The sequence below is a fragment of the Cherax quadricarinatus genome, chromosome 38 (assembly GCF_038502225.1).
Source record: "Cherax quadricarinatus isolate ZL_2023a chromosome 38, ASM3850222v1, whole genome shotgun sequence".
In the NCBI taxonomy this organism is placed as follows: Eukaryota; Metazoa; Arthropoda; class Malacostraca; order Decapoda; family Parastacidae; genus Cherax; species Cherax quadricarinatus.
Window position 1 is genome coordinate 27,770,548 of NC_091329.1, and position 21,428 is coordinate 27,791,975.

Below are 21,428 nucleotides of genomic sequence, written 5' to 3' on the forward strand. Positions count from 1 at the left end.
ACAAGAGAGAGGGGTGGGAAGATTGCATTTTCTTGAACTGTAAGAAAGTGTTTGACACAGTTCCACACAATAGATTAGTGCACAAATTGGAGGACCAGGCAGGGATAACAGGGAAGGCACTACAATGGATCAGGGAATACCTGTCAGGAAGACAGCAACGAGTCATGGCACGTGGCGAGGTGTCAGGGTGGGCACCTGTGACAAGTGGGGCTCCACAAGGGTCAGTCCTAGGACCGGTGCTGTTTCTGGCATTTGTGAACGACATGACGGAAGGATTAGACTCTGAAGTGTCCCTGTTTGCAGATGATGTGAAGTTGATGAAAAGAATTCAATCGGACGAGGACCAGGAAGAACTACAAAGGGATCTGGACAGGCTGCAGGCCTGGTTCAGCAGTTGGCTCCTGGAGTTCAACCCCACCAAGTGCAAAGTCATGAAGATTGGGGAAGGGCAAAGAAGACCGCAGACGGAGAACAGTCTAGAGGGCTAGAGACTACAAACCTCACTCAAAGAAAAAGATCTTGGGGTGAGTATAACACCAGGCACATCTCCTGAGGCATACGTCAACCAAATAATTGCTGCAGCATATGGGCGCCTAGCAAACCTAAGAACAGCATTCCGACACCTTAATAAGAATCGTTCAGGACCCTGTACACCGTGTACGTTAGGCCCATATTGGAGTATGTGGCACCAGTCTGGAACCCACATCTAGCCAAGCACGTAAAGAAACTAGAGAAAGTGCAAAAGTTTGCAACAAGACTAGTATGTCCTAAGAGGAGAGGTTAAGGGAAATCGACCTGACGACACTGGAGAACAGGAGAAATAGGGGGGACATGATAACGACATATAAAATACTGAGAGGAATTGACAAGGTTGACAGAAACAGAATGTTCCAGAGATGGGACACAGCAACAAAGAGACACAGTTGGAAATTGAAGACACAGATGAATCACAGGGATGTTAGGAAGTATTTCTTCAGTCACAGGGTAGTCAGGAAGTGGAATAGTTAGGGGAGCCATGTAGTGGAGGCAGGATCCATTCATAACTTTAAGCAGAGGTATGATAAATCTCATGGTGCGGGGAGAGTGACCCAGTAGCGGCCAATGAAGAGGCGGGGCCAGGAGTTATGAATCGACCCCTGCAACCACAACTAGGTGAGTACACGCACGCGTACACACTGCACACACATACACGCGTGCACATACACACACACACTCACGCACGTGTGCACACACGCACGCGTGCACACACGCACGCGTGCACACACCCACGCGCGTGCACACACCCACGCGCGTGCACACACCCATATGCGTGCACACACCCATATGCGTGCACACACCCATATGCGTGCACACACCCATATGCGTGCACACACCCGTATGCGTGCACACACCCGTATACGTGCACACACCCATATGCGTACACACACCCGTATATGTGCACACACCCGTATGCGTGCACACACCCATATACGTGCACACACCCATATGCGTACACACACCCGTATATGTGCACACACCCGTATGCGTGCACAAACCCATATACGTGCACACACCCACATGCGTGCACACACCCATATACGTGCACACACCCATATACGTGCACACACCCGTATGCGTGCACACACCCATATACGTGCACACACCCATATACGTGCACACACCCGTTTGCGTGCACACACCCATATACGTGCACACACCCGTATGCGTGCACACACCCGTATGCGTGCACACACCCATATTATATATGGTGTGAGAGAGTAATTGTGGTAGGGGACCTGAATGCTAAAGTAGGAGAAACTTTTAGAGAGGGTGTGGTAGGTAAGTTTGGGGTGCCAGGTGTAAATGATAATGGGAGCCCTTTGATTGAACTTTGTATAGAAAGGGGTTTAGTTATAGGTAATACATATTTTAAGAAAAAGAGGATAAATAAGTATACACGATATGATGTAGGGCGAAATGACAGTAGTTTGTTGGATTATGTATTGGTAGATAAAAGACTGTTGAGTAGACTTCAGGATGTACATGTTTATAGAGGGGCCACAGATATATCAGATCACTTTCTAGTTGTAGCTACACTGAGAGTAAAAGGTAGATGGGATACAAGGAGAATAGAAGCATCAGGGAAGAGAGAGGTGAAGGTTTATAAACTAAAAGAGGAGGCAGTTAGGGTAAGATATAAACAGCTATTGGAGGATAGATGGGCTAATGAGAGCATAGGCAATGGGGTCGAAGAGGAATGGGGTAGGTTTAAAAATGTAGTGTTAGAGTGTTCAGCAGAAGTTTGTGGTTACAGGAAAGTGGGTGCAGGAGGGAAGAGGAGCGATTGGTGGAATGATGATGTAAAGAGAGTAGTAAGGGAGAAAAAGTTAGCATATGAGAAGTTTTTACAAAGTAGAAGTGATGCAAGGAGGGAAGAGTATATGGAGAAAAAGAGAGAGGTTAAGAGAGTGGTGAAGCAATGTAAAAAGAGAGCAAATGAGAGAGTGGGTGAGATGTTATCAACAAATTTTGTTGAAAATAAGAAAAAGTTTTGGAGTGAGATTAACAAGTTAAGGAAGCCTAGAGAACAAATGGATTTGTCAGTTAAAAATAGGAGAGGAGAGTTATTAAATGGAGAGTTAGAGGTATTGGGAAGATGGAGGGAATATTTTGAGGAATTGTTAAATGTTGATGAAGATAGGGAAGCTGTGATTTCGTGTATAGGGCAAGGAGGAATAACATCTTGTAGGAGTGAGGAAGAGCCAGTTGTGAGTGTGGGGGAAGTTCGTGAGGCAGTAGGTAAAATGAAAGGCGATAAGGCAGCCGGGATTGATGGGATAAAGATAGAAATGTTAAAAGCAGGTGGGGATATAGTTTTGGAGTGGTTGGTGCAATTATTTAATAAATGTATGGAAGAGGGTAAGGTACCTAGGGATTGGCAGAGAGCATGCATAGTTCCTTTGTATAAAGGCAAAGGGGATAAAAGAGAGTGCAAAAATTATAGGGGGATAAGTCTGTTGAGTGTACCTGGTAAAGTGTATGGTAGAGTTATAATTGAAAGAATTAAGAGTAAGACGGAGAATAGGATAGCAGATGAACAAGGAGGCTTTAGGAAAGGTAGGGGGTGTGTGGACCAGGTGTTTACAGTGAAACATATAAGTGAACAGTATTTAGATAAGGCTAAAGAGGTCTTTGTGGCATTTATGGATTTGGAAAAGGCGTATGACAGGGTGGATAGGGGGGCAATGTGGCAGATGTTGCAAGTATATGGTGTAGGAGGTAGGTTACTGAAAGCAGTGAAGAGTTTTTACGAGGATAGTGAGGCTCAAGTTAGAGTATGTAGGAAAGAGGGAAATTTTTTCCCAGTAAAAGTAGGCCTTAGACAAGGATGTGTGATGTCACCTTGGTTGTTTAATATATTTATAGATGGGGTTGTAAGAGAAGTAAATGCGAGGGTCTTGGCAAGAGGCGTGGAGTTAAAAGATAAAGAATCACACACAAAGTGGGAGTTGTCACAGCTGCTCTTTGCTGATGACACTGTGCTCTTGGGAGATTCTGAAGAGAAGCTGCAGAGATTGGTGGATGAATTTGGTAGGGTGTGCAAAAGAAGAAAATTAAAGGTGAATACAGGAAAGAGTAAGGTTATGAGGATAACAAAAAGATTAGGTGATGAAAGATTGAATATCAGATTGGAGGGAGAGAGTATGGAGGAGGTGAACGTATTCAGATATTTGGGAGTGGACGTGTCAGCGGATGGGTCTATGAAAGATGAGGTGAATCATAGAATTGATGAGGGAAAAAGAGTGAGTGGTGCACTTAGGAGTCTGTGGAGACAAAGAACTTTGTCCTTGGAGGCAAAGAGGGGAATGTATGAGAGTATAGTTTTACCAACGCTCTTATATGGGTGTGAAGCATGGGTGATGAATGTTGCAGCGAGGAGAAGGCTGGAGGCAGTGGAGATGTCATGTCTGAGGGCAATGTGTTGTGTGAATATAATGCAGAGAATTCGTAGTTTGGAAGTTAGGAGGAGGTGCGGGATTACCAAAACTGTTGTCCAGAGGGCTGAGGAAGGGTTGTTGAGGTGGTTCGGACATGTAGAGAGAATGGAGCGAAAGAGAATGACTTCAAGAGTGTATCAGTCTGTAGTGGAAGGAAGGCGGGGTAGGGGTCGGCCTAGGAAGGGTTGGAGGGAGGGGGTAAAGGAGGTTTTGTGTGCGAGGGGCTTGGACTTCCAGCAGGCATGCGTGAGCGTGTTTGATAGGAGTGAATGGAGACAAATGGTTTTTAATACTTGACGTGCTGTTGGAGTGTGAGCAAAGTAACATTTATGAAGGGATTCAGGGAAACCGGCAGGCCGGACTTGAGTCCTGGAGATGGGAAGTACAGTGCCTGCACTCTGAAGGAGGGGTGTTAATGTTGCAGTTTAAAAACTGTAGTGTAAAGCACCCTTCTGGCAAGACAGTGATGGAGTGAATGATGGTGAAAGTTTTTCTTTTTCGGGCCACCCTGCCTTGGTGGGAATCGGCCAGTGTGATAATAAAATAATAATAAATATATATATATATGTATATATATATATATATATATATATATATATATATATATATATATATATATATTATATATATATATATATATATATATATCGTGCCGAATAGGCAGAACTTGCGATCTTGGCTTAAATAGCAACGCTCATCTTGCCATATAGGACAAGCTAAAATTTGTGTATGCAATAATTTCGCCAAAATCATTCTGAACCTAACGAAAGAAATATATATTTCACTGTGTTTATTTAGTATTAAATTATTGTAAATAAATCTAAAATATATTTAGTTGGGTTAGACTAAAATAAATTTCTCTTGTTATAATGAGGTTAGGTAAGTTTTCTAAGTTCCTCTTAGTGCAAAACTATAATTTTTTACATTAACATTAATGAAAAAAATATATCTTTAAACGTGTAAGAGAAAATTTTAGAAAGGACTTAATTTTAAATGAGTTCTTGCTAATTGACCAGTTTTACCTATTCGGCACGACGTATATATATATATATATACATATATATATATATATATATATATATATATATATATATATATATATATATATATATATATATATATATATATATATATATATAAAGTATTGCTAGGTCAGAATCTATACTTTGAAGAATCATGTACTAGACGACTAGATTCACCAAATTCACAGCGATTTAGTTGTAGGAAGGTGTTTCTTAGACTTTAACCTCAGAAAGTAAAGCACTTACTTGGGTTTGTGGTAACTTAAACCTCTAAATTCACTCATAATGAAAATTCTGGTTCCTTAATACTATGACAGAGAAAAGATAAATTGGGAATAATTGTTGAAGCATAAAGTTCCTGCCAGATTATCACTTGATCCAATAAACGTACATAATAATCTCATGATTATATTGACGTATGGTTGTGAGATTCAACACGGCTGCTGCAACTAACCCATATCTTTGGGAAGGACCTACTTCCACTGGGGAATCCCGCCTACCAGTGACTTTGCCCTCGTCTGCTGCCCGTCCCTATCCACTGACGCCTATATAAACCGCCAGTCTTCTTGTCTTTGCTCCAGATTCTCCTCCACCACGATGCTGTGAACACTAACTCCAAGGCCGAGGGACTGATTACCTCATCTTTTGTATATAGTTCTACTGTCTTCCTATTATGTCCTAGAATCTGTATTGATAAAGCCACTGGATGGCGAAACGTCTACTACAATAAAGATATCCAGATGTTGCATATGTGTCTTAACTTTCATATTGTCGGTATTTTATACCTTTCTTGCGCAACTGTTGTTTCAATTCTCTTTTTGTTATAGTGACGCCGTAATTAACGAGGTTTCCCGAGGTCTGTTACTTGTACCTCATCAATCTTTACTTCGATAATATTAATTATTTAATTAATACTATTGGCTCTGAAACTTTAATCGTATAAATCACTATAAAACATATATACTTTATTTGTGGACGCACACTATTACTGGATTTACGTAGAATTGTCACCATCTATATAGGAAAACTGAAGACACTGGAAATGAACAATTTAGCTCTCAATATATAGTGAATGGTGTTAACGAGAAATATTGTGAAGAATTAATTTGTACTGGTGGTACTAAATATTGTTCTCATCGATGAGATGGAGGAATGATGAGTATGTTGAATATTGTACTCATCGATGAGAGGGAGGAATGATGAGTATGTTGAATATTGTACTCATCGATGAGAGGGAGGAATGATGAGTATGTTGAATATTGTACTCATCGATGAGAGGGAGGAATGATGAGTCTATGATGAATATTAATTACACAAAAGTAACAGACTTATGAATAGAGAGAAGATGCGCTGGTGTGGTGAAGATGATAGTGTGCTTCAGGATTGTTGGTGAGGTGCTGGTTATGAGGCGAGGTGTTTGTGATGAGTTGTGAGGCGCTGGTTATGAGGCGAGGTGTTTGTGATGAGTTGTGAGGCGCTGGTTATGAGGCGAGGTGTTTGTGGCGAGTTGTGAGGTGCTGGTTATGAGGCGAGGTGTTTGTGATGAGTTGTGAGGCGCTGGTTATGAGGCGAGGTGTTTGTAACGAGGTGCAAGGTGCTGGTTATGAGGTGAAGTGTTTGTGATGAGTTGTGAGGTGCTGGTTATGAAGTGAGGTGTTTATGACGAATTGTGAGGTGCTGGTTATGAGGTGAAGTGTTTGTGATGAGTTGGTTATGAGGTGAGGTGAGGTGTTCGTGACGAGATGCAAGGTGCTGGTTTTGGGGATGAGGTGTTCATGATTTTGGGATGAGATGTTTTTGACGGTTTTGTGGGTGAGATTTTGATGATAACGTGTGAGGTGCTGGTTTTGGGGCGAATTGTTTATGAGGAGATGTGAGGTGGTGATTTTGAGGTGAGTTGTTTGTGATGAAGTGTGAGGTGATGGTTTTGGGGTTATTTATGATGAGGTGTGAGGTGATGAACCATACCACGGGCGGGATTGAACCCGCGGTCAAAACTCCAGACCGTCGCGTTAGCCACTGGACCAGCTAGCCACAATAAGATGGTGTAGAAACATACCTAGTTGGACGAATCTTATTGTGGCTAGCTGGTCCAGTGGCTAACGCGACGGTCTGGAGTTTTGACCGCGGGTTCAATCCCGCCCGTGGTATGGTTTGTTTGCAATCGTGTCATTACGATTTCGTGAGTCATGTGAGGTGATGGTTTTGGGGTGAGGTGTTGGTAATAAGATATGAGCCCTGGAGCTCTCTCAGTAACTCTGTCTTTACTTCCCTAAAACACATAGTCTACTAACTCAGTTTAAAGCGTAATAAGTGACATACTGTTTATTCCTTTACATTCATTTAATACAACTCAAACTGAGTTCACAGACTGCATACGGCTTTGAGGGAAGCAAGGATAGATTTAATGCAAAAAAATTCCTGGGCTGTGGGGAAGGCGTTTAGTTGGATTACAGATGTACCCATTAAATGCTTCTCGTTGTTAAATATTAATTAATGAATACAGTGATCACACTCTTCTCACTACAGTATGACATTGACACTGAAGGCAGCACTGCCTCTTGACAGCAGCTGCAGGAGTACAAGAGCCTCTGACAGCAGCTGCAGCAGTACGTGAAGAACCTCTGGCAGCAGCTGCAGGAGTACAAGAGCCTCTGGCAGCAGCAGCAGGAGTACAGGAAGAGCCTCTGGCAGCAGCTGCAGTACAAAAAGAGCCTCTGGCAGCAGCTGCAGTACAAAAAGAGCCTCTGACAGCAGCTGCAGGAGCACAAGAGCTTCTGGCACAGCTGCAGGAGTACAAGAACTTTTGGCAGCAGCTGTAGGAGTACAAGAAGAGTGTTTGGCAGCAACCACAAGAGTAAGAGCCTCTGGCAGCAGCTGAAAGAGTACAAAAGCCCCTAGCAGCAATTGTAGGAGTACAAGAGCCCATGGCAGAAGCTCTAAGAGTACAAAAGCCTCTGGCAGCCGCCACAGACGTACAAGACGAGCCTCTGGCAGCAGCTGCAGGATCAGACAGTGCGACTGGCAGCAACTGTAGGAGCAGACAATGCAGGACCAGATAGTAACTCTTGCAGCAGCTGCGGGATCAGGCAGTACTTCTAGCAGCAGCTGCAGGAGCAAAAGTACCTCGAGCAGCAACTAGAGGATCAGACACAATGGGAGTGTAAGCTGCTTCAGTAGACACAATGATACTGTCAGCAGCTTCAGGAACCAGCACGGTGGTAACTGAGAAGAAAGTAGTTTAACTCGAACACAATTAAGTCTGGACTTGAGCCCAGTCTGATTTTAAAGTTGCAACTTGTGGTGGCGGGGAGCATCTGGGTGGTAATTGTTGGTGTTTATTGTAGCGAGGCAAACTCAGTGAGAGAAGAGGGGTTAGGAAGGCAGGGGGAAGAAATAAAAGGAGTGAGTAAAGAAGGGAGAAGGAAAGAAGAGAGAGTGAGGAAAGTGGGGAGGAGTGCGAAGAGGTATAAAGAGGCTTACAAAAATGTAATACGAGATATGTAAAGGAGGAAAATGGAGACTGTATGGGCAAGATTACTACTTAGTCAACATGGAGGTAACCTAACCATCACCACTTGTTACTAGCTAGCAGAGGACAGGATAGTTAAACGGAAAGCTCTCTCCCACCCCTTTACTCTAACGATCAAGATAAGTAGGGAGATACATCTAGTCTCACTGACAAGCATACATTATTCAGCATGTTCTTATCAATACTATTACGAATGCATCTGCTAAAGGACGCAGGTACAACTAAAAACACATTTTATTGTGGGAACGTTTCGCTCTCCAGGAGTTTTGTCAAGCCGTTACAAACAACACAGGGATACAGAGGGGTATATAAGAATATAAGAAAGGAGGAAAACTGCAGTAGGCCTTTTGGACCATACTGGACAGGTCCTTCACAAATCCAACCCACTAACAGAATATTTGCCCAACCCAATTTAGTGCTACCCCAACAATAAGCTCTGATAAATCCACTAACTCATATGCAGTCCCACTCAAATCCAACCCTCTCTCATGTATTTACCCAACCTAAACTTGAAAGTACCCAAGGTTTTCGCTTCAGTAACCCTACTAGGCAGATTGTTCCACTCATCAACCACCCTATTTCCTACCTATATCCCTTCTAAATCTAAACTTATCTCTCTTGAATCCGTTATTGCGGGTTCTCTCTTAGAGGGACATCCTCAAGACATCACTTATATCCCTCTTTGTTAATACCCATCTTCTACTTATACACTTCGATCACATCTCCCCTCATTCTTCGTCTTACAAGTGAATGTAATTTAAGGGACTTCAATCTTTCTTCATACCGAAGATTTCTAATGCTATGAATTAATTTTGTCATTCTTCGCTGAATGTTTTCTAACGAATTTACATCCATTCTGTAATATGGAGACCAGAACTGAGCTGCGTAATCTAGGCGAGTCCTTACCAATGATATATAAAGCTGTTTACCTGGAGTTTACCTGGAGAGAGTTCCGGGGGTCAACGCCCCCGCGGCCCGCTGGACTTTTGATACTTACAATTATAAAACTTAGTAATCCATTTCCCTTATTACGTACGCTCAAGCATTGCTGTCTTAGTTTAAGGTTGCTGCTTACCATAACCTCCAAGTCCTTCTCACATTCTACATTACTAAGCTGATAGGTGCTAGCAATTGACACCAATTGCCCTGGACAACCATGCATTTCCAACTCTTCTCTTGGGCAAAATTTCACACATCACTGGGTTCCCTCCCTTCTTCCTAATTATGTCTATTGCTGACCTATACCTGTTAATCAGATCTTACTACTACGTCTGCCAACATCGTTGCCTCCAGCACTGGGACAGATAATAGGATTGCTCCCATTACCACTCATGATGTCGTCCAGACAGCTAACAGTATCCTTCATCCCAGCCCCAGGAAAACACACCCTTTATCTCCTCTTCCTATCTCTAAGACAGCAGCCTCCTGGACCTTCTTCCTCTTCAGCTTCTTCCCTTCAGTTCCGACTAGCATCCATTCGTTGGTCCGATCATCGGCGATATTGTTCCGAGGATAATCCTTGCACATACCCTTCAGCACTTGAATTTCTCTTCTTGCTTCCTTTAATTCTGCCTTAAGCTGAAGACATAGCTGTTCGTAGTCGAGGGAAGCCATCACCACAATCTCAGGCAGCTAAGATCGGAGAGCACACTAGACAAGTTCACAGAGCAAAGTACAGGTCACCACTGAACAGGTCCTTATCAAAACCATCTGTGTTCATGTATTGTCTGTAACGGCTTGACAAAGCTCCTGGAGAGCGAAACGTTGTCACAATACAATGTCACATTAGTTGTACCTGTGTCCTTTCTCATAACACCTACACCTACTGGTACTACGCCTATTGCAACTGCTACTATTACTGTTACATTTACTACTGCTGCTACTACCACTTCTATTATTAATACTACTGCTACTGCTGCACCTGCCACCGTTACTACTACACCTTGTAATGCAGGCTGTGTTGCATATATTCAGGGTTGCTTAAGAATTGTGTGTGAAGTGTCAAAGTACAGCAGATTTGAGGTTCCTCTTTCCAATATCAATGATTACTCACATGAAAACGCATATTAAGGCCATGTCATGTTAGTGATAACACTAGCCTGTATACCTAAACTGATAAGGTGACTAAACTATCAACAGAAAGACCTAAGAAACAATTTGGCTAATTTATAAGCGAGAATAAGGTGCCTTGATTTAATGTAAAAAAAAATCACTCGATATCGAAATTCTTGACAGAAGGCAGAGTTACAAAGAGGAAACATTAATATGAGGAAAAGTATCCAATTTATTCTATTTTACACATTGATGATAAACTATCAGGGAAATAACCTGTTTTTTCGAGGTTCATAATGATACAAAGCTGATAAGAAGGATGCAGATGGAGTGTAACAGGAAAATACTATAGAAAGAATTGATAAAGTGCAATACTGGAGTAACTATGAGTAATTAGAGTTCATCCTTAAGGAATGAAAAGTACTGAAGATAAAACTATGGAAAAGAAGTCAGAGACAATGTATAATTACCTAAAAGTACGTCTAACTCCTACCTGTTTCCTGGCGCTCACAAGAACCAAAGAGGGAAACTTACACGATGTCGACGAACGTGTGAACTTTCTTAAAAAATGATTCATGGTGCTGTACCCATCGTACATTAGACCATTCCTCGAGTATGAAGTACCAGTAGATAACCCTCACTTCAAGTAATACACGATGACACGAGAGAAGTATGAACGAATTCCATAACATTGGTTCCAGATCTGAAAGACATAAGCTACTGTAACAGACGAAGAAAAATGAGCTTAACGCCACTGATGAGAGGAGAATCATAAACTATATAGTTACGTTATCGACGTGCTCCCCTCAAGGAAGGTTCCTTGATGTTGGTGAGGGGCTCTTGATTTAGGGAATTGGATCTGTGCTCCAGTTCCCCGAATTAAGCCTGAATGCCTTCCACCCCACCCCCCAGGCGCTGTATAATCCTCCGGGTTATAATAATCCTCTTGATTATAATAATAATAATAATATCGACGTGCTTGGCAGACATACTGCATCATGAGAAAGCCCTGAACTACAAGGCACAGACAAACGTTAAATACACAAATGAGACACGGGGACCATCAGAAACATTTATCTATTGAGAAGGAAGAGGAAAACAAAGAACACTGAGAGGAGGAAAACTCCCCTTGCATCGTCTGGAAACATACATAGATGAGTACTCAGACAACCACTCATACGTAAGTAGTCACATTTACATACGTGAAAACTCATGCACACACACAAAGATGAGCACACACACACACACACACACACACACACACGCTCACATAAAACGCAAACACACGAGTGCTCACAGAAAACACGAAGGTGAGTACTCAAACATTATAAATACTCAGACCAACGCGCAAGATGGAATACTCTCACAAACATGTCACAACAGGAAAGCCCAAAACAACATTCTTGACTTTTTATCAACCTTATCTCTCTCTCTCTCTCTCTCTCTCTCTGAAAGAATAACTTTAGCTCCGACGACGAAGGAAAATTTAATAAAGACACACAGAGGGCAGGGAAAAAAGGACAAGTTTTTTGCTTATCTGCATAAATCGATAGTTTGGCTGAGCATAGCTCAGTTCTGGCTTAAATGGCGGCGGGAAAGGTCGGATATTTGGAAAGGCTGGATAAAATGTCGTAATATTGTATGTTGTCGCAAACGAATGCGGGGATTTTGAGTGCAGAACTACACGTGTGTGTGTTTTTTTTTTTTTGGTTTTTGTAAAGGGTAATTCTACTTTCTTTTTTTTTTTGCAAAATTTCAGAATTGGAGAGGAAACTTAATTAAAAAATAAAAGTTATAAATAGCTTTCAAAAGCATTAAAAAGTAAAATTTAGGACACCCTGAACATTGTTTATTGTTTATAGTTTACCATCATTTAACCTTTCTCTTCCGTCTTAATGGGAGACAGAAAATAGCAGTTAGTCAGTGCCAAATTACAAAGGTGATGAATTAGACACATGTGCAACATCTGCGTATCTTTAGACGTGTCGCCATCCAGTGGCTTCATCAATACAAATTCCAGGACGTAATGGGTAGACAGTAGAAATATAAACAAAAGATAAGGTATTCAGTCCTTCAGCGCTGCAGCTGGTAAAGATTACCTTAGTCTTGAAGCGTCTGTAGCACATCTATAGTATTTCCGTACTTAACTAGCTGCTCCTGTCTCGTGTCCTTTCCAATATTATTTCCACCAGCACTGTGGCAGAGAATGAGCTTGTTCCCGTTACCTGATATATGATATAATATTATCCAACATTTTGACCAGGTTGTCAGCTACAGTTCCTGGAAAACACGCCTTGTCCTACCGTCCTATCTCTGTTACTGAAGTTACGGTCAATATATCATACCTGTGAGACACCTACTACAAGGATATTCGTACCTTTATTATCAGAGGAGTTAGTGGTACCTTTATCCTCATTGACCATTAAAGTACATTCTTCCTAGAGAAGAGAGAAGCAATTTCCTACTTTCAGATCTGTTCTTATTTTCGTCCTTCAGAAGTAGAATCTCCTTCAATATCTTGAACCCAGATTCAAAGACACCACAGAAGCAAGCTAAGATGCTGTAAATACTCCACGATAAACTCCCACAGCAACTCAGGGCAGGTAGCAACCTCTTGTAACCAATGATCTCAGAGAACTGAGGTTGTAACAGAGACAATGATTGGTAGATGAATTGTAGACAACTGTGTAAATTATTAGATCCCTATGTTTTAGCTAAGGACCCGTTATGAAAAATGCTCAGTATATATATACCGAGAAGTGGTCTCTTAGTGTAACTACACTGGCAGTATACTTTACTGTGTATTTTAATGATGAAAGTATTCTTGACAAGTTGTAAACAGGCGGGAGCAGTAGAGATGTGAAGACGATGTAATCAGTCCATCACCCTTGAAGTCGTAGATTTGAGGTTGTCAGTCCCTCAGCCTGGAGAAGTTCTGTTCCAAAGTCTGGAACTAACTGAAGATCAAGCGTCAGTGTTGAGACTTAAATACTGTGGGAAGGAGAGGTGCAGAGTAGTAGTAGTGAGAATGTAGCCACTGAGAGGTCACGTCCCTCTCAGATCAAACAGTTCTCACTTGAAAAAGTTGTCCAAGGTGTTTTCTCTTCTGTACCAAGATGCCATTGTGTTGCAGATTCTGACAGAGTGATTATCAAATGGTATACAATACCGACAGGTTGGTAGATAAGACACATAGGCAACATTTAGGCAACTTTATTCCGAAACGTTTCGCCTACTGCAACACAATGGCGTCTTGGTACAGAAGAGAAAACACCTTGGACAACTTTTTCAAGTGAGAACTGTTTGATCTGAGAGGGACATGACCTCTCAGTGGCTACATTCTCACTACTACTGCTCTGCACCTCTCCTTCCGACAGTATTTAAGTCTCAACACTGTCGCTTGATCTTCTCAGGTCTCAGACACTCCCTAGACAGGGAGCCAGTGCCGGGCCACCGCTTGGAAGGGGCCCGGGCCGGGAGAATACCGGCGAATCTTTAATAATAATCCTGAGGGTATGCATTTCACAGGACACAGGTGTCATCAGGCATCGTTCACAGGACACAGCGTTAGCACGATCAACACCATGCCCAGCCCTTCTTGGGCAGGGTTGGTGCCTGAGCCTGAGCTTGTAGCTCACAAGATGAGGGGGTACTTGTGCCTCCTCCCATGGGAGATTTAGGTCTCAGACACTCCCTAAAGAGGGAGCCAGTGCCGGGCCACCACTTGGAAAAGGCCCGGCCCGGGAGAATACCGGCGAATCTTTAACAACAACAGCTTGATCTTCAGTTAGTTCCAGACTTCGGAACAGAACTTCTCCAGGCTGAGGGACTGACAACCTCAAATCTACGACTTCAAGGGTGATGGACTGATTACATCGTCTTCACATCTCTACTGCTCCCGCCTACTTTCTGTACTCAACTGAAGAAGCCTACTGCGTAGGCGAAACGTTTCGGAATAAAGTTGCCTAAATGTTGCCTATGTGTCTTATCTACCAAGTTGTAAACAGATTACCTGGGGTTTAATGATCCTCGTGTAGTCGATATTAAATAAGTTAATTACTATGAGATGATAATGTCTTTACTCATTACTCGGCCTCCTGTGTTAGTACCTGGTTGTCAGAGGTACTTGTTGATAGTGAGTGAGTGAGAGAGTGAGTGAGTGAGTGAGTGAGTGAGTGAGTGAGTGAGTGAGAGAGAGAGAGAGAGAGAGAGAGAGAGAGAGAGAGAGAGAGAGAGAGAGAGAGAGAGAGAGAGAGAAAAGTGGAGAAAGCTGATGACATAGAAGACAATGAATTAGATATTGATAGTAAGATGATCAATTTGTAGACGACACACTGCTCTCAGTAACTTCGAAACAGAAGTCTGGGTTTGTGTGGAAAAGTAACAAGTTAAAAGTGAACATAGATAAGACAAAGGTAATGATGGTCAGAAGTCTGTTCAATTCTGAAAATTATTTAGACCGCCAACAGAGTTAGTGTTTCTATTATTATTATTATTATTATTATTATTATTATTACCATCATCATTACGAAGCGCTAAACGCACAAGGGTCGTACAGCATTGCTCTCTTTACTAAAGACTCAAAAAGTAGGAATGTTGTTTAATCTATAAGAAAATATAATTTTCATAGACGCAATGAAAGTGATATACATCAGAAAATTTAAGTAACTTTGCTGTAGTAACACACATGTGAAACGTTTCGTCTACACAGTAGGTTTCTTCAGTCAAGTACAGAGGCAGCAGAAGCAGTTAAGATGTAAAAACGATGTAATCAGTCCATCACCCTTGAAGACGTACCTTGAAGAGGTCAGTCCCTCCCTAATCTGGAACAATACATTGTTCCAGACTATGGAACAATACTCTTCTCCAGGCTGAGGGACTGACCACCTCAAAACTACGTCTTCAAGGGTGATGGACTGATTACATCGTCTTCACATCTCAACTGCTACTGCTGCCTCTGTACTTGACCGGAGAAGCCTACTGTGTAGACGAAACGTTTCGGAATAAAGTTACCTAACTATTGTACATGTGCATTATTTATCAACTCGTCGTTATTGTATACCATTATTCTCGTCAATTATGCTTTATCTGGGTGTAAGATATTACTGGTGAATGTTGTATCTAGCAGTTGACTGTAGACTAAGATATATTTGACTTGAACGTATTGAGTAAATAGCCATTTCAAAATAATGTGGTTGTTTTAAAGATATAATTCAGGGTGGTCCATCTATTGGCCTATGGGCCACAGGTGGCCCGCCGGTTAATTTTTTGTGTGACCAACGTGCACTCATAATAATATATTTACTGAATTTGCTGTCAAAAAACATTAATTTGCTACACTAAAGTGAAATACTAGAATGATAACGTTACAGTAGTGAAAATCCCACTCCATGACCATGATTAATACGGAGTATAGACGTGTCTTGTACGTGTCATGACTCACGGTCACCTCCAATGGATGGGATGTGATGCAGCTGTAACCTCTGGGCTGTAGCTGCAGCGCATCACGTCTCTAACACCACCCTTCACAACCAACAAAGGTAAGAAAAGAAAGTTTCTTGAGGTGAACGAAGTGTTTCTTGAGGTGTACGAAGTGTTTCTTGAGGTGTACGAAGTGTTTCTTGAGGTGTACGAAGTGTTTCTTGAGGTGTACGAAGTGTTTCTTGAGGTGTACGAAGTGTTTCTTGAGGGGAACGAAGTGTTTCTTGAAGGGAACGAAGTGTTTCTTGAGGGGAACGAAGTGTTTCTTGAGGTGAACGAAGTATTTCTTGAGGTAAACGAAGTGTTTCTTGAGGTGAACGAAGTGTTTCTTGAGGTGTACGAAGAGTTTCTTGAGGTGTACGAAGTGTTTCTTGAGGTGTACGAAGTGTTTCTTGAGGTGTACGAAGTGTTTCTTGAGGTGTACGAAGTGTTTCTTGAGGTGTACGAAGTGTTTCTTGAGGTGAACGAAGTGTTTCTTGAGGTGTACGAAGTGTTTCTTGAGGTGAACGAAGTGTTTCTTGAGGTGTACGAAGTGTTTCTTGAGGTGTACGAAGTGTTTCTTGAGGTGTACGAAGTGTTTCTTGAGGTGTACGAAGTGTTTCTTGAGGTGTACGAAGTGTTTCTTGAGGTGTACGAAGTGTTTCTTGAAGTGTACGAAGTGTTTCTTGAGGTGTACGAAGTATTTCTTGAGGTAAACGAAGTGTTTCTTGAGGTGAACGAAGTGTTTCTTGAGGTGAACGAAGTATTTCTTGAGGTAAACGAAGTGTTTCTTGAGGTGAACGAAGTGTTTCTTGAGGTGTACGAAGTGTTTCTTGAGGTGAACGAAGTGTTTCGTGAGGTGTAAGAAGTGCTTCGTGAGGTGAACGAAGTGTTTCTTGAGGTGTACGAAGTGTTTCTTGAGGTGTACGAAGTGTTTCTTGAGGTGTACGAAGTGTTTCTTGAGGTGTACGAAGTGTTTCTTGAGGTGTACGAAGTGTTTCTTGAGGTGTACGAAGTGTTTCTTGAGGTGAACGAAGTGTTTCTTGAGGTGTAAGAAGTGCTTCGTGAGGTGAACGAAGTGTTTCTTGAGGTGTACGAAGTGTTTCTTGAGGTGTACGAAATGTTTCTTGATGTGTACGAAGTGTTTCTTGAGGTGAACGAAGTGTTTCTTGAGGTGTACGAAGTGTTTCTTGAGGTGTACGAAATGTTTCTTGATGTGTACGAAGTGTTTCTTGAGGTGAACGAAGTGTTTCTTGAGGTGAACGAAGTATTTCTTGAGGTAAACGAAGTGTTTCTTGAGGTGAACGAAGTGTTTCTTGAGGTGTACGAAGTGTTTCTTGAGGTGTACGAAGTGTTTCTTGAGGTGTACGAAGTGTTTCTTGAGGTGTACGAAGTATTTCTTGAGGTAAACGAAGCGTTTCTTGAGGTGAACGAAGTGTTTCTTGAGGTGAACGAAGTATTTCTTGAGGTAAACGAAGTGTTTCTTGAGGTGAACGAAGTGTTTCTTGAGGTGTACGAAGCGTTTCTTGAGGTGAACGAAGTGTTTCGTGAGGTGAACGAAGTGTTTCTTGAGGTGTACGAAGTGTTTCTTGAGGTGTACGAAGTGATTTTTGAGGTGTACGAAGTGTTTCTTGAGGTGTACGAAGTGTTTCTTGAGGTGTACGAAGTGTTTTTTGAGGTGTACGAAGTGTTTCTTGAGGTGTACGAAGTGTTTCTTGAGGTGAACGAAGTGTTTCTTGAGGTGTAAGAAGTGCTTCGTGAGGTGAACGAAGTGTTTCTTGAGGTGTACGAAGTGTTTCTTGAGGTGTACGAAATGTTTCTTGATGTGTACGAAGTGTTTCTTGAGGTGAACGAAGTGTTTCTTGAGGTGAACGAAGTGTTTCTTGAGGTGTACGAAATGTTTCTTGAGGTGTACGAAGTGTTACTTGAGGTGAACGAAGTGTTTCTTGAGGTGAACCAAGTGTTTCTTTAGGTGTAAGAAGTGTTTCTTGAGGGGAACGAAGTGTTTCTTGAGGTGTACGAAGTGTTTCATGAGGTGTACGAAGTGTTTCTTGAGGTGTAAGAAATGTTTCTTGAGGTGAACGAAGTATTTCTTGAGGTGTAAGAAGTGTTTCTTGAGGTGAACGAAGTGTTTCTTGAGGTGTACGAAGTGTTTCTTGAGGTGTACGAAGTGTTTCTTGAGGTGAACGAAGTGTTTCTTGAGGTGTACGAAGTGTTTCTTGAGGTGTACGAAGTGTTTCTTGAGGTGTACGAAGTGTTTCTTGAGGTGAACGAAGTGTTTCTTGAGGTGTAAGAAGTGTTTCTTGAGGTGTACGAAGTGTTTCTTGAGGTGTAAGAAGTGTTTCTTGAGGTGAACGAAGTGTTTCTTGAGGTGTAAGAAGTGTTTCTTGAGGTGTAAGAAGTGTTTCTTGAGGTGTAAGAAGTGTTTCTTGAGGTGTAAGAAGTGTTTCTTGAGGTGTAAGAAGTGTTTCTTGAGGTGTAAGAAGTGTTTCTTGAGGTGTAAGAAGTGTTTCTTGAGGTGTAAGAAGTGTTTCTTGAGGTGTAAGAAGTGTTTCTTGAGGTGTAAGAAGTGTTTCTTGAGGTGTAAGAAGTGTTTCATGAGGTGTACGAAGTGTTTCTTGAGGTGTAAGAAGTGTTTCTTGAGGTGTAAGAAGTGTTTCTTGAGGTGTACGAAGTGTTTCTTGAGGTGTAAGAAGTGCTTCTTGAGGTGTAAGAAGTGTTTCTTGAGGTGTACGAAGTGTTTCTTGAGGTGTACGAAGTGTTTCTTGAGGTGTAAGAAGTGTTTCTTGAGGTGTAAGAAGTGTCTCTTGAGGTGAACGAAGTGTCTCTTGAGGTGAACGAAGTGTTTCTTGAGGTGTAAGAAGTGTTTCTTGAGGTGTAAGAAGCGTTTCTTGAGGTGTAAGAAGTGTTTCTTGAGGTGTAAGAAGTGTCTCTTGAGGTGAACGAAGTGTTTCTTGAGGTGTAAGAAGTGTTTCTTGAGGTGTAAGAAATGTTTCTTGAGGTGTAAGAAGTGTTTCTTGAGGTGAACGAAGTGTTTCTTGAGGTGTAAGAAGTGTTTCTTGAGGTGTAAGAAATGTTTCTTGAGGTGTAAGAAGTGTTTCTTGAGGTGTAAGAAATGTTTCTTGAGGTGTAAGAAGTGTTTCTTGAGGTGTAAGAAGTGTTTCTTGAGGTGTAAGAAGTGTTCAATATGAAATGGAAGAATTTCTTTCCACAGAAAATAAAGGAAAAACGTTATAATTTGTGTCAACAGATAATTTATGGAATGAAAAAATATAATATCAGGCAGCATTATGAGACATTGTACAGCACAGTACCAGGCAGCATTGTGAGACATTGTACAGCACAGTATCAGGCAGCATTGTGAGACATTGTACAGCACAGTACCAGGCAGCATTGTGAGACATTGTACAGCACAGTATCAGGCAGCATTGTGAGACATTGTACAGCACAGTACCAGGCAGCATTGTGAGACATTGTACAGCACAGTATCAGGCAGCATTATGAGACATTGTACAGCACAGTATCAGGCAGCATTATGAGACATTGTACAGCACAGTATCAGGCAGCATTGTGAGACATTGTACAGCACAGTATCAGGCAGCATTGTGAGACATTGTACAGCACAGTACCAGGCAGCATTGTGAGACATTGTACAGCACAGTATCAGGCAGCATTGTGAGACATTGTACAGCACAGTACCAGGCAGCATTGTGAGACATTGTACAGCACAGTATCAGGCAGCATTGTGAGACATTGTACAGCACAGTATCAGGCAGCATTGTGAGACATTGTACAGCACAGTATCAGGCAGCATTGTGAGACATTGTACAGCACAGTACCAGGCAGCATTGTGAGACATTGCACAGCACAGTATCAGGCAGCATTGTGAGACATTGTACAGCACAGTACCAGGCAGCATTGTGAGACATTGTACAGCACAGTATCAGGCAGCATTGTGAGACATTGTACAGCACAGTATCAGGCAGCATTGTGAGACATTGTACAGCACAGTATCAGGCAGCATTGTGAGACATTGTACAGCACAGTACCAGGCAGCATTGTGAGACATTGCACAGCACAGTATCAGGCAGCATTGTGAGACATTGTACAGCACAGTATCAGGCAGCATTATGAGACATTGTACAGCACAGTATCAGGCAGCATTATGAGACATTGTACAGCACAGTATCAGGCAGCATTATGAGACATTTTACATCACAGTATCAGGCAGCATTATGAGACATAGTACAGCACAGTATCAGGCAGCATTATGAGACATTGTACAGCACAGTATCAGGCAGCATTATGAGACATTGTACAGCACAGTATCAGGCAGCATTATGAGACATTGTACAGCACAGTATCAGGCAGCATTATGAGACATTGTACAGCACAGTATCAGGCAGCATTATGAGCCATTGTACAGCACAGTATCAGGCAGCATTATGAGACATTGTACAGCACAGTATCAAGCAGCATTATGAGACATTGTACAGCACAGTATCAGGCAGCATTATGAGACATTGTACAGCACAGTATCAGGCAGCATTATGAGACATTGTACAGCACAGTATCAGGCAGCATTATGAGACATTGTACAGCACAGTATCAGGCAGCATTATGAGACATTGTACAGCACAGTATCAGGCAGCATTATGAGACATTGTACAGCACAGTATCAGGCAGCATTATGAGACATTGTACAGCACAGTATCAGGCAGCATTATGAGACATTGTACAGCACAGTATCAGGCAGAATTATGAGACATTGTACAGCACAGTATCAGGCAGCATTATGAGACATTGTACAGCACAGTATCAGGCAGCATTATGAGACATTGTACAGCACAGTATCTGACAGCATTATGAGACATTGTACAGCACAGTATCAGGCAGCATTATGAGACATTGTACAGCACAGTATCTGACAGCATTATGAGACATTGTACAGCACAGTATCAGGCAGCATTATGAGACATTGTACAGCACAGTATCAGGCAGCATTATGAGACATTGTACAGCACAGTATCAGGCAGCATTGTGAGACATTGTACAGCACAGTATCAGGCAGCATTGTGAGACATTGTACAGCACAGTATCAGGCAGAATTATGAGACATTGTACAGCACAGTATCAGGCAGAATTATGAGACATTGTACAGCACAGTATCAGGCAGCATTATGAGACATTGTACAGCACAGTATCAGGCAGCATTATGAGACATTGTACAGCACAGTATCAGGCAGCATTAGGAGACATTGTACAGCACAGTATCAGGCAGCATTATGAGACATTGTACAGCACAGTATCAGGCAGCATTATGAGACATTGTACAGCACAGTATCAGGCAGCATTATGAGACATTGTACAGCACAGTATCAGGCA

At 42.1% G+C, this 21,428-nt stretch overlaps 1 long non-coding RNA gene across 3 annotated transcripts in view; it reads right to left on the reverse strand.

The window, feature by feature from the left end:
* Positions 1–21,428, reverse strand: part of LOC128692871 (uncharacterized) — a 626,907-nt gene that overhangs the window by 361,944 nt on the left and 243,535 nt on the right. Inside the window, exon 1 of one of the 3 annotated variants that reach the window (XR_011392874.1) lies at positions 11,118–11,328. The exons of the other annotated variants lie outside the window; for them this stretch is intronic. This is a non-coding gene — a long non-coding RNA (uncharacterized lncRNA). Of the gene's footprint in view, positions 1–11,117; positions 11,329–21,428 lie in introns of those variants that run through there. 3 annotated transcript variants of the gene reach the window in all.